Genomic DNA, 14,687 nt, shown 5'->3' with positions numbered 1-14,687 from the left:
CAGGCCGGACCGCAAAATGCATCCGGATCCGGTGGAACGGACGAGTGTGTACGGATCCATTGATTAACATTGGACCCTTTCTCGTCCGTTCCGTTTCCGTTGTATGCGGTCCGGCTGCGGTCCGCAAAATACTGCCAATGTGAACCGGGCCTAAGAATAAGTCAGATATGCTTTTTTTCATAAGCAGATGTGATGTTTGTGAAGACTAGGCTCAGCAACTAGCAAGAGAGGCTTTATTTGTGGATCAGCACAAGATAACAGCAATGCAGTAAGATAACATGTCACACAACTGAAGGAAAAATGTAGACACTACAGTGTAGAGTAGCACAGCAACACAAAAACACTGAAAACAACCTAAATGTACAGTGCCATCTTAGGCTAATTTAGCGCACACACAGTCTAAGCATGAAAGCTGTTGCATGTACAGTAGAAAATCGGTTATCCGGCACTTACGGGGATCTGCTGATGCTGAGTAAATGTGCTTTCTGGTTGCTTGAGACTCACTGTTAAAAATGGGCTTAGATAATACAGTACTATACCACATTCTATATGCATAACATGAACTATGTATTAAATGTTAAAATACAGTAATTGAAAGTCTAATAACCTTGAGGGAGCTGTGGAATCCAAATATTAAAACACAGCAGAGCCCACAAAGCCTTAGAAGTTGGCCTTGACCTCCGTGAGTACTGCTGGAGATTGGTGTTGGTTGGTTGAGACTGCTGGTTAGTTGAGTTCCGGATAACTGGGACTTTATTCCTACATTTTTAAACGTTAAAGTGGACCTGAAGATGTTTTAAAAAAAAAGAGATTCACTTACCTGGGGCTTCCAGCCCCCTGCCCCGCGCCAGTCCTCAGCGATCCTCCGTTCTCCTGCCGTCAGCGCAGTTTCGGTTTGTAGAGTTGCTGTTCACGGCGACTGCGAGGCCCTGGCTATGTGCATCCTAGTTCGCACTCCCGTTGCCAAAAGCATCCTGCGAAGGTGCAGTAGAGATTTTCATGGCAGGGGAATGGAGGATGGTTGAGGACCAGCGTGGGACAGAACAGCTGCAGGGGGCTGGCAGAAACCCCAGGTAAGTGAAACTGTAACCCGATCTAAACGTAAGCACCAGGCCCCGGCTGAGGGGAATCCACCAGACACTGACTCAGATGAAAGTATCAAAGATTTATTTGCAACCTAACGGTGGTCACTGTCAGCTTGAATCAACCTGTAACACTCCAACAATCCAATACACCTCCCTTGCACATCACAGGTCAAAATACACAATCCCCAAGTCTTCACAGCTGGTGCACCGGTAAATGCTGTGAAATAAAAAGGTTAAGTTACATACACATTATATAAGAAATTTGAGCTACAGGGTCTCCTTGTACAACAAGCAACCACTTTACAGCATGTTTACATCACAGTACCACTGTTGGGGGCGTGGGCTGGGGAAAGGGGATAGTCTGCTGAGCAATTTCAGTTCCTAAACAGTTCTCAGTCCCTTGCAACCAAGTCCAAGCTATATTGCTCAGCAAAACCTTGGGGGAACTCATGACAGTTCTTAAGATGGTACTGTATAGTTGCACAGTTTGTTGGTTGATCCCAAAAGGATGTTCACCTTGCTCAAAGATCTCTCAGACTCTTTACCCTTGATAAGATCTCACCTCCAACCCACTTTACTCTTAACACACCTGTCTGGATAGGGTCTCCCAAAATAACAAACAAAATAAAATATAAATCAAATAAACAAAAGGGTTAGGAAAATAAAAATAAACAAAATAAAATATAAGTGACCAATGCACTCAGCTATGCCACCCAAATCACTCTCCTACAATATCTCTCTCTTTTAGTGCACTTTGACTTTTAGGCTGAATAAGCTCTAATTTAGAGTTGATGCAAAACTTGTAATCCAAGTAAGTTAACTCTGTATCTTGGTCAGATGACAGTTCGCTTTTTACTGTAGCACACTTTAATATCACAAGACGCAATGCAATCTTCTTTTAACACTGAAAGATTCTCTTTACAATCACAGATTTAGTCATTTCTGGTTTCTTTAGGACCGTGTACTTAAGTGATATGCATAAATCACACTTTAGTTCACTTCTTAGATCACTCTCTTTGTCACACTTCAGAACATAACACAGAAGAATACTTGAACTTTAACTCTTGACTTGAAACGGACTTGACAGGTACGCTGTCTCTGGATCAGGCCTTAAGCAAGCGGTGGCTGTGTCATCTCAGTGGAGTACTTAATAGAGGCTGATAATGTCTCTTGTAATAGCAAAGACTTCACACTCAGTACACTTCACTTAGTCAGAAGCAGATTACTTCACTTTAGATGGCAGCACAACTGTATCATAAACAAAATGTCTCGGTACAGTAAAGGCCTTTTGCACACAGGCAGTCTCTGGTAACAGCAATATGAACAGGCCTGGCCTCTCCTGGTTCTGGGTTGCTATATTTCTACCTCAGCAAGCCTTCGCTGGACACTGGCTACTAAATGAACACACACTGTACTCATAGTTTGGCTCGAGGGCCCATACTCATCTGACTGCCGGATTTCCTTTCTGTCTGGGCTAGCTCGGATTAGCTCTATGTACACTGCCTCTGGTCTCCGGTCACTGTCTGGCTTGGTTTCTGCTGTCTCTCTGCTCTGCTCAGGTGGCTGCATGGCCGCCGAGTCCCCTCTTAAGCTCTGAGGTGACTGCTGCGGACGCCCGCCTTGTGGCCTCTTTCCCACTCTCTCCGCCACTTCCCGACTTCTCTAAGTTCTGCTCTCTTCCCCTCTCTGGCACACTCTGGCTAGTCTCAGCCAGTTCCCTCCGGCTACACCCTTCTAGGTCTGTCCCTTCACGCCTGCGCTGTAGCTTCTGACAGGCCGCACGGGGCTTCTGGAAAGTTTAATTGCTCTGTGTGATTTGGTCGCTTAGCAATGGTCTATGCGAACAGTACAGAGCCTCCTCTCCTCTCCCATGTGCTGTTTTGGTTCCAAAGGCAAGCATCTAAGGCAAAATTTTGCCTTAGATGCGAAAGTTACCTCACACATAGAAATACATTAGCAAAACTTTTGGGACCCTCTTTTAGAGGGTACAAAACTCTTTTTAAAAAAAACATCTTCAGGTCCGCTTTAAATAGTTGACTTGCAACTGAGATGACTTTTTCTGTTTGTTAGGCCTTGTTCACATCAGGGACGTTCTGTTTGTTAGGCCTTGTTCACATCAGGGACGTTACTGTGCACTTTTCACAGCGCATTGCCCTGTGTGTTCTGCAAGGTATTGATTTTCCCATGTAATTAACCACTTCAGTCTATCTGGACGGATATATCCATCCAGATAGACTGTGCATCTCCTGCTGCCTGAGGCGCGCGCTCCCACCGCCTGTCGATCAGTGAATGGGAATATAGTTACCATTCACTGATCTAAGTCCCCCGCAGAAAAACCGACGGTCTCTTATCAGAGACCGCGGTCTTTCTGCAAAAAAAAAAAGTTTCCCGTCCTCTTTCTAGTTCCTGGAAGCATACTTTTTTGACTGTGGCCATCTTGTGGCCAAATAGTAAACTGCACCCACATACATTTTTTATTAAATCAATACATTACATTACTTCTAAATTTAGCTGTTTACCTCCCACACCAAAAATTACCCAAACACATTTTTTAATTAAAAAAAAAAAAATTACAATAAAAAAAACATAAATATATTAAGGGTCTGAACTTTTTAAATATGCATGTCAAGAGAGTATATTATTATATTTTTTTAAATTATAAGCTTGTAAATAGTGATGGACGCAAATTGAAAAAATGCACCTTTATTTCTAAATAAAATATCGGCGCCATAAATTGTGATAGGGACATAATTTAAATGGTGTAATAACCGGGACAAATGGGCAAATGAAATACATGGGTTTTAATTACGGTAGCATGTATTAATTTCAAACTATAATGGCCAACATCTAAGAAATAATGATTTTTTGCCATTTCTTTCTTAATCTTTCTGTTAAAACGGATTTAGAAAAAAATAATTCTTAGCAAAATGTACCACCTAAAGAAAGCCTTATTAGTGGCGGAAAAAACAAGATATAGATCAATTAATTGTGATACAAATTAGTGATAAAGTTATTGGCGAATGAATGGGAGGTGAAAGTTGCTCGGATGCATAAGGTGAACAACACTGTAGGCTGAAGTGGTTAAATGTGTCTGGTTCACATCTATGCGCTGCGCTGAGCCCCGTTCCAAAAACATAGTGTTGCATGCCTTTCTGTGTACTGAGCTGTAAAGCGCACATCAATGCAAGTGAATTGGTGCGCCTTTTTAGCGCATGCAAGCGCATAGAAGTGCATGCATTTTTTACCCCTAATTGAAAAAAAAACATTTTCACATAAAATCAAAGCTTTAACTGCTACTGCTACAATGAACAATGCATGCTTTAAAAAAAAGCGCACCGCAACGCACTGAAACGCGCACTAAAGTGCGCACAAACACATGCATTTTTGGCCATACATTTACACACGATTCTCACCGCACCTAATTTGAACAATTTCTTACAGACCCCATAATAAGAGGAGGCACCAGGATAGTGAAGGGAAACACTGTATAGATCCAGATAGATAAATAGATAGATAGATAGATAGATAGATAGATAGATAGATAGATAGATAGATAGATAGATAAGGAATGGACAGTCACCAGTACCTACATCTTGCCATAAATGTGTTTTCTTTTACCATCTAATGAATTCTTTGGAAGATATAAAGATTAATGATGTATCAAAGTATTAAACTAGAAAAACTCTCATTTTTAAAGTTCATTAACTGCTAAATTATAGGATTTATGAAGGATTTTCCTTCCTCTCTTTTCATCAAATCACAGCCTATGTTTCTTGCAGCGCTGTGGTGTTTAATATTTATGAGTTCTTAATCAAAGAGAGGACAGACAGGAGGGGAAAGCTGAGGGTCAGCGAGGAAAAACAGCTTTTACATACAGAACATGCTTCATTTAGCCCTTCCACCTAGTGCTTCACAATTTGCTTTTCCTGCTTAACCACGAGGATCCCATTATAACCGATTTCTTGACCTGTTCATTTTATTTACATAAGGATCCATCACTTGCACTGTCTCTTCTGTTAGGTGCTATAAAGCAGGGGGATTTCTCGTCCATGTAGTAACTCACTGACGTGGTGGAGGGTTGAGGGGCGGTTAAGGTTAGGTGTCAGGAAGGAAGTTTCGGTCTAGGGGGGGGGGTACGTTATGGTTAGGCGACAGGAAGGGGAGAGTTACGTTTTCGGGGCGGGAGGAGGGTCAGTTTTCCCAAGGATTGCACACCAATGTCCAGCAGAGGTGGTGGGTGCAGGACCATTAGCCAAAGTCCATACAAGTACCTAATGATGGTTCACACACTACTTTCACAAGAACTTTTTATTGCTCTATCACCATATACACACAATCGATCATAAAACCGACAATCATTTTGGGCCACACAGGGTACCATTTATCATTGTAAATGAAATGACCATCAGTTTTACGATTGATTGTGTGTATATTATGATGGAGCAATCAAAAGTTCCTGTTAAAGTGTTATAAAACTCTGATATAATATTCAATAAAAAACAGTTTTCCTACTTTTTATATGCCATACGGTTATCATATTTGCTTTTGTGCATAAGTATTATTTTTTATTTAGAAATTACAAATTCCCAAAGTACAATTTTTTTGCTCTGAGAGCCGACATTGAATTTTATTAATAACTGGTTTATACATCCTGTAATGTAAGCGGAAATGCTTTCTGAGTGTCTGACTGTGTTCAGGAGAGTCTACACAGTCAGAGAAGTGTTTACATTCGTCACTTGATACAATTAAGTAAACACAAGATAATGTTATCTCCAGTTCGGATGCGTCCAGCTTTCCCTGCAGGGAGCTTGTAAGTCCTGTGTTTAACTAGTTGAATGCTGTCCTAGTATAAAAAAAATGGTGGTAGTATATAATATGCTGTAAATAAGCTTTTAGAGCAAAGAAGAAATGCTGGGTTTCGATCCGCTTTAAGGCCCATACTCATGAAATGATTTTCACGATGATTTTTTCTGACAACCAACGATACTTAGAGCGAGGAGCGATCATTTCCCCGATCTCGCAATGTGAGTACAGGCGTGCAATCACGCGAAAGTAATTTAGCATTGCGCATCAATAACAACTGTCAAGGTGGATCAGATCTTTAAGATCCCACACAACTCCGTGCAAAGTATCGGGATCACTTGACTTCCCGTTCCCGCCTGTCATGTGACGTCGCGCATACTCGCCAGCCAGAAAATGGATCGTGAAACGCTTGTCGGGGGTGAAGGTGCGGACGTCGCCAGATCCATCTTCCTCCATCGGGTGGTGAAAATTCAGCTTTAAAGTGGTGTGTGGACTGTTTTTGGATACTTGGGGGTGGTCTGGGTTAGGCATTGGAGGGGGAAGAGTTCTCTGTGAGAGCTGGGTTAGATTTAGATATAGTGAAATATCTGTAATATTTACCGATATTTTACTAATGAAAATTAACACTCTAAAGTCATTGAACATCTGTAAATTTTACCCATTTTCTCTTGGCTATACCCCAAATTTCTTGGCACCTTTATTCCATGTACACACTCAATCAGAGATGGACCTCTATATTGGAGACATGATAAATACAGTGGAACCTTCGACCAACAGATAGATCCCTCTCTGATCGTATGGCCACCTTTACTGCAAACAGATTGTGAAACGATTTCAGCCTGAAACCGATCACAATCTGTGGAGCGGCCGGCGCAAGTCCCCTGGGCCCCGCTGTCTTCTTCTCCACTCCGGGCTCCAGACCGTTCCTGCAGCTACTGAACTTCCTGTCCAGGGGAAGTTTAAACAATAGAGGGCGCTCTACTGTTTAAACTTCCTGCCGGGACAGGAAGTTCTGTGTGGCTGCAGCCGGTCCGGAACCCAGCGCGGAAAGATGACAGCGGGGACCAGGGGACTCGCGCCGGCCGGAACAGGTAATGTATACCCGCTGTATTGCGTCGGTCGTCGGGCATTCGAATGCCGCTATCGACGCACTCCCGACTCACCGGCGATCGAGAAAAATCTTCCGCATGAACGGATCGATGGGAATCGATGGGAACGATCGATTTTGGACAGAAATCGATCGTTCTGTCAGCGGTGTGCGCGGCGATTTCACAGCCGATTCGATCACTGTGGTCGAATCGGCCGTATATCGCCGGGAAAATCGTTAGGCGTATGGGCCCCTTAAGTCCCCAATCCCACCAAACAATGCTGCTGAACTCAACTTTTCTCTGACTTTAAAACAGAATTTCTCCTTGTATTCTTCTTTCTTCAGAAGATGGGATTTAACTTAAAATTCTGTAATGCCGTTTGATTTGCCAGTTGCCACTTTTCCTCTGGTTGGTATTCTCGAGTTCTCTTCCCCTTATTACCTAATAATGTTGGCTGTTTATTTCTGTTCCTCTTGTGACACGAGAATCAATAAGATTGTTCCTTGTTCTTTTGTTGAGAATGGTTTAGTCTGGGATTGACTTTTCCTTCCTTGCCAGCTCTTCCTTTGTGTATGCGCTGGCTTGAGTGGAAATTGTGTATTTGCAATGACCAAATGATCAGTAATACCCAATGCCACTATTCTATCGCCATTGCAGATGTTCTCTGTGTCCTCTTCAAAGTTGTCTTCCCACCCCTCCATTAAAATCTCCCAAGGTTATGACAGAACCTTGTGCTTCATTGATCTCTTCCTGTCAGGTCTCAAAGAACTGATTCTTAGCATCCGCATTGTCTGTATCTTAAGGCCTATCCACTATTATTATCATGACGTTATTATTATTTTTATTAGTATTAATATTTATTTATAAAACGCCAACATATACCGTGTGGGGAGGTGTGAAGTCCAGAGGAGTCCCAAGACTTCCAACAGATACAGGAAAACACAGAGAGAGACCAGGAGCCCCTTATGGTGTACGCAGGGATGAGCAGAAACTACGCCAGTGCGAATTTACGCATCGTAGTTTGCATCTATGCATCGTAGTTCGTAGGTGAAGTTACAGAACTACGCTTACGAATTTACGCGTAGCGAAGTACCGCTACGCGTAGCTTACGCTTACTATGCGTAGTTAACATGAGTATTGCGTAGTGAACTACGTATGCATTCCTCGTGTCTATTTTTCTGCGTACGATTGTATGCTTACAAATTTACGCATTGGAAAGGGGAATGTGCGCATAGAAGAGTTCCCGGGATAAGAATCTAAAAAGGAATTAATGCGTAAAATTTTCCGCATACAGGCATAAGCATCCGCATACACTACGCTTCGTACTACGCGTAATTGCATATTTTAACACGTATTTTACGAAATGCATACGAATCGAATTTTTGATTTCGAAGCCGTAGTTTGGCGAAACGTAATTGCGTAAAACTACGCGTAGTTCCAGCGTAGCGAAGTTGGCTGACTACGACTATCCCTGTGGTGTAGTATATTAAAGCGGATCTGAGATGAAAAACTAACTATAACAAGTAACTTGTCTATATATCTTATCTAAAGTTTAAATAGTTTACACAGCAAATCTAGCGGCAAACAGCTTTAATAGAATATGATTATTTCTTCCTGTTATACAATGACAGCAGCCATGTTGTTTGTAAACATTACACAGAGGCAGGCTTATCTGTATCTTGAGCAAAAAATCCTAATCCTCCCTCCTCCCCTCTGCCTCTGAAATCAATGGCTAGTAACACCTCCTCCTCCTCCTGCCCAGACTGAGCCCCATGAACCCTTGCTACTGCCAAGGCTCTCTGAAAACCTGTGCGCATGGTTTATTTAGTTTATAGGGAATTAGAGTATTAAAACAAAAACAAAAAAGTATTTGGCTTGAGGAATGCCCTATAAACAATAGGAAAGGAACACAATTATGCAATGAGTAAAAGTCCATCTCGGATCCACTTTAATGTCAAGGTTTGGATAAATACAAAGTGATGAGTTACTCACACAAAGGTGGGTTGCAAGACCAGCAACCACAGTATAAAAACCAGTGAGGAAATCCTGTCCCCACATGGGTTCTTTATCTTCCAATGTATGAATTGCACTCCAGAAAAAAACAATTGTTTGGGTACACAAAACAAACAATTGACATCACCCTCTAATAGCTAGGGGGGTGTAAACAATATCACTGGGAGGGCACTGTGATTGGCTTTAGGAAGTGGGCTAGGACCCGCAAAACGCGTTGCCCGCGCTGAATAAAATTCTTTGTTTCATACAAGGATTTTGTTATTGAGATAAGCCACCTCACTTATCCGATTTTAAACTTTTTAAAAATCTATTTTCCACATACCAGGGTGCCTCTTTCCCTTTAATTATCACTGGGAGGGAGAAGGCACTCCAAAAAATAACCATGGATGTAGTAAATATAAAATGACTCACCACTAAGAAGTAGGGGCAACACCAATATAAGAAAGACATTTTAATAATGAGACACAAAAATGATAACGCGTTTCGCAGAGCACAGTCTGCTTCCTCAGATCAAATAAAGCAGTGTCTGGGTAGCCAAGGTGCAGAGCTTGGAGCGCTCTGCAGAGTTTTTTTAGGCGCTCTAAGCTCTCCACTTTGGCTACCCAGACACTGCTTTATTTGATCTGAGGAAGCAGACTGTGCTCCGCGAAATGCGTTATCGTTTTTGTGTCTGATTATTAACATTTCCGTCTTATATTTGGGTTGCTTCTTCCTCCCAGTAACATATACCGTGGCACCTTTCAAAGTAAGAAACAAACATGGGGTACATAATAATACAGTCAATGGTATACACCAATATACAAAATACAGAATTGGTACAAACTACAAAATTGGTACAAAATACAGAATTGGTAAAGGACAGTGCCAAAAGTAACATGATGAATAAATTGTATAACAAATTCCAAGACACAAAAGGGTAAGAGAGCCCTGCCCTTCCAAGCTTACAATCTAAAGGAATAGAGGGAGACAAGAGGCAGTGTGTTTTTAGGGATATCTAGTAGGAGTGCTGCTCGGCCTTCGGTCAAAGGGGGAATGGCCTAAGGTAGAGCATATGCAGGACCAGTTCTAGACTTGTTGTTACCTGAGGCAAACTTGTGAGAACTTCATCCCAATCAGTAGCTGATAACCCCTTTTCCCACGACAAATGTTTGCCTTTTCTCAATTAGATCATCAGGGGGGTCTGTATAGTTGATATTATGGTGAAACCCCTCCCAGAGTGTGATGTCATGACTGAGGTCCTGACAGTTTGCTGTCTGTAAACTTTGTTGCATTGTGGGAAATAATAGCTTGTTCCAACTGCCAAGCAAGCAATATCTCGCTCTGTGCATAGGACTTTCAGTAACGAACATTCTGTACAGATCACCTGGCAGAACTAAAGATGTCACCACCAGTGACACATTTCCACAGGTTTTTCCCCTTAAAAAACCAGATCAATTTTCACCTGTCATCGCTCCTTCCAATAATTCGCCTATAACTTTCTACTTATCATAACAAAACAAGCTACTGTACATCTTGGGGTTTTTTTGCCACCAACTAGGCTTTTTTTTGGGGGGGGGGGGGGGTACTTTTTGCTAAAAATTATTTTATATTCTAACTACATTTTCACAGGAAAAAGAAGAAAAAAATGGAAAAAAAATCATTATTTGTCAGTTTTCGGCCATTATAGTTTTAGAAAAATACATGCTACCATAATTAAAACCCACAAATTTTATTTGCCCATTTGTCTCGGTTATTGCAACATTTAAAATGTTTCCCTAGTATAATGTATGGCGCCAATATTTTATTTGGACATTAAGGTGCATTTTTTTCAGTTTTGCGTCCTTTATAAATTATAGGCTTGTAATTAGGGATTAATTACAAGCCTATAATTTATAAAGTAACAGTAATATACCCTATTGACATACATATTAAAAAGTACAGTCCCTAAGGTATTTTTTTTTATTATAATTTTTTTTTGGACAACTATTGGGGAGTGTGGGAGGTAAGGGGTTAATTTAAAAAGTAAAAATACTGTATATATTCAAATAGACGTCGACCTCGTATATAAGTCGACTCCAATATTCATCCCTGTTAAAGCGGAATATAACTCTGCATTTCAACTTTGCTCTAAAACATTATTTACAGTATATTATATGCAACCAGCATTTTTTTTTTTACAAGACCAGCATTGGAAGGGTTACACAGGGCTTTAAAGTCCCTGGAGAGAACTGCAGATGCATCCAAAGCTTACATAGATACATTTTGTTTACTTAAATGTATCTAAGTGTGGCATGTGACTCACTCTCTCTGACTGAGAAGGAGCTGGAGGACAGCCAAAGAGTGTGTAACATTTCTCACTTGTTACATTCTATTTAGTTAAATGTATCTATCTGAACTTCTGCATATCTCTCCACGGAACTTTAAACCTCTGTGTGTAACCCTTCCAATGCTGGTCTAGTAAAAAAAAATGCTGGTTGCATATAATATGCTGTAAATAATTTTTTAGAGCAAAGTTGAAATGCAGGGTTATATTCCGCTTTAAGATGGAATTTTTTATTGACTCTAGTATAAGTCTACCCAGCACAGTTAATGGCTGTACTTGGGGCTCAAGAGGGGTTAATGACTGCACTGCATACAGTATTGCAGCCATTAATCCCTCCTGTCCCTTAAATGCAGCCAATACCTCCTCCAGGCCCCCAAGTGCTGCAATTATTCACTCCCCTTCCTGCAGCACAGTATTTCCCCCCTCCCCCTTTCCTTGTTATTTGTTGTGGCCAGGACTTTCAGACCTGTGTTTTCTTGGCATTTCCTTTCCTCAAAGTGTCACCTACCGCTGGGTAAATTGCTGCAAATTGGAATGTCACTATTAGTACACACATTACTCTGTGCTCAGTGTTGCCCGTGATTCATGTATAAGTCAAACCCACTATACTTTTATGAAGTGAATAAGACCTAAATTTCTGGACTTATACTCGAGTATATACAGTAGGTCTTTTTATTTAAAAAAAAAATGTTTTGGGATGTAATCTTACTATTTGGCCAGAAGATGTCCTCGCACATAACTTCCATATTAGTAATACCACGCAAAGAGGAAGTTATGCCTGGGTGTGTAAGTATCGGTTTTGTGAATGAAGACGGCAGCATTCATTCACACTGGGACTTAGATCAATGAATGGCAACTGTGTTCCCATTCATTGATCTCCCGGCTAACGTTCGTCGGTGTTAATGAACGCAGGACAGGGGGGGAGCCGGACTGCACAGCGGGGAGGGACATAGTAGCTACGTCCCTGCAAGAAGATATGGGAATTTGCACGAACGTAGTTACTGATCCCGATGGGTGGGGGGAGGAATAGGTAAAACTAGAGAGAGGAAAGATTTTACAATGGGGAAACACTGACTGAATAATCTATAAATTAATATTGTAAACAATAAGCAATTTTATGAATTGTTATTTTCACTACAGTTCCTCTTTAACTTAGATATTCCCTGTGCCATGTAGCAAATCAACACCACTGTGCACAGGTCAACAAACAGTCAATCAACACGAAGGTCCCACTTAGACTCCACCTCTCAAATCTGCATTTACGATGATAAAATAAATAAGGATTGATTTCACCGAAATCCAGACGTTCTAGTTGAGTGATCCCAGATCCAGCGGATCTCCCTCTGCTCGCTCCGTGCCTGTTTATGGACTCATAAAGGACCAATGAGCAGCATTGCTCAAGCACTTGAAGGAAACCTGAGACGGGGAAATAAAAAATGTATACATACCTTGGGGCTTCCTCCAGCCCCCTGTGGTCAGATCGCTCCCAGGCCGCTGTCCTGCCCTGCCTGCAGCCTTTGCAAATTGCCTGGGAAAGTCCTCCGGTCTGACCAGGGCATACTGCACACCCACAGTAGTACTTCGCAGGTGCAGAATGTTCCCAGCCACGACCCGCAAACAACCCAACTGCGCCTGAGCCGACTGGACGATCTACTAGGGCCAGTTCGCAGAGGCTGCGGGCAGCAGAGGATGGTGCCGTGGGAGTGATCAGGCTGGAGGGGACTGGAGGTAGTCCCAGGTATGTACACGTTTGCCCATACGCATCCCCGCTTCACTGTCCCACCGCCGCTCGGTCTGTCTATATTCAGCCCAGAGGAGCATGGGGCTCTGCATAGGCTGCATTAGGCCAATTCTCCCTAGCAACATGGAGAGTTTTCATTGGTCCACCATGAACCAATGAGAATTGTCCCTGTTGCTGAGGATTCCCATTGGTCTTTTGCAGCCAAAATGAGTCTCACAGCCACCAGGCTGTGTACTAGAGACCAAGCAGCACCAATCGGTGTGAGTATTACGTCTCGGCGTCGTTCGAAACGAGTAGTGATGAGCGTAATGACTTAGTTACGATTTTGTGAAATTTTATGTATAAATAATAAATAAATGATTTCACAGAGCAGAGCTAATGACCTTTTAAAATTTCCTCTGCAGAAACAACAAAATACAGTGACTGACAGTTGAGATGATAAGCTTCAGAAGAGCTCTCTGCCACTTTAAAAGTCCTAGAGATCAGTGGCTCTCTTGCATAGATAACAACTGGAGTTTCTTAACTCTTCCTGTACTGGAAACAATATTAGACTCATTTCTCTGCTCCTAGTGTTTTATTTGTTAGCTGTACTACACTTACAAATCATTATAACATAAGTTTATTTTCACTTCAGATTCCCTTTAAAATAACTTTGTTTCTATTGAAAACATGAAATTACAAAATTTTGCATGAAACACAAATTTGCACCGGAACGTGAAATTACGAAACCAAAATTTCGCTTACAGAATTCAGAATTGCAGATTGTTTGCCAGTTACGAAATTAAAAATTCATGTCATAGCGCGTCCGTAATTAAGGAAATGTGAAATTACAAAAATTTCGGCACAACACTAGAAACGGCCGGGCAAAGCGAATGCGGCAACTAAGCCTAGTGAGAACGGACAGTGTCCATTCTCATCGGCATACATTTTACAGTCTGGTACGGGAAAATGTGCTAAGTTTGGACTCTGAGTTCCGCTTAGCGTAACGCGGCAAGCAGACCTTTTTTTTTTTAAGTGGAGGCAGATGCTATTTTTAACATTAGGACCTGTTTCCAGCTCTAAGCGGAGCTTAAAAAAATGTCCTGAATGGGTGCGTTTTTTAAGCAAGTGTGAACCGGCCCTAAATTGAACTTTCTTTGCCACTAGAACAAAGCTACATTTAGTTCTATCTGCCTTTGATATTACGGGATGGGAAAGTACACGGTTTACTTCTGTCTTGTGCCATCCAGTGTCCCGACGTTGAAATGGTCAGAATTTTTATAGCATCCATTTTTACCTTTGTTACAGCCCACAGAACTCCTACATAAAAAGCAACTCACGTTTTTTTTAACTGTTCTTATACTAGAAAACAGAAAGGGACTTCACATAATTTCTTAGTTGGGCAAGTGTCATATGTGTATATATTTATCTCACCATGTTACATGTTGCTTCAGGTTCCCTTTAAGGGTTAAGGGAGCAGATACAGCAATGAGTAGTTTTACTATTTAGGGTTAGAAGGCTGAGTTTAGGTGATAAGAAGGGGATATTTGGTAGCACAAGGACATTTGTTAGGAGTGGAGATTAGGTTCCGTTCAGAAAGAGGGTTTTCATCAAGAGTAGAGGGGATATTTTAAAAGGGAAGGTTAGGATTAAAGAGAATCTGTATTGTTAAAATC

The sequence above is a fragment of the Hyperolius riggenbachi genome, chromosome 3, assembly GCF_040937935.1.
Source record: "Hyperolius riggenbachi isolate aHypRig1 chromosome 3, aHypRig1.pri, whole genome shotgun sequence".
Classification (NCBI taxonomy): Eukaryota; Metazoa; Chordata; class Amphibia; order Anura; family Hyperoliidae; genus Hyperolius; species Hyperolius riggenbachi.
The sequence above is the reverse complement of the archived record's forward strand: the minus strand, read 5'-3'. Positions refer to the sequence as shown.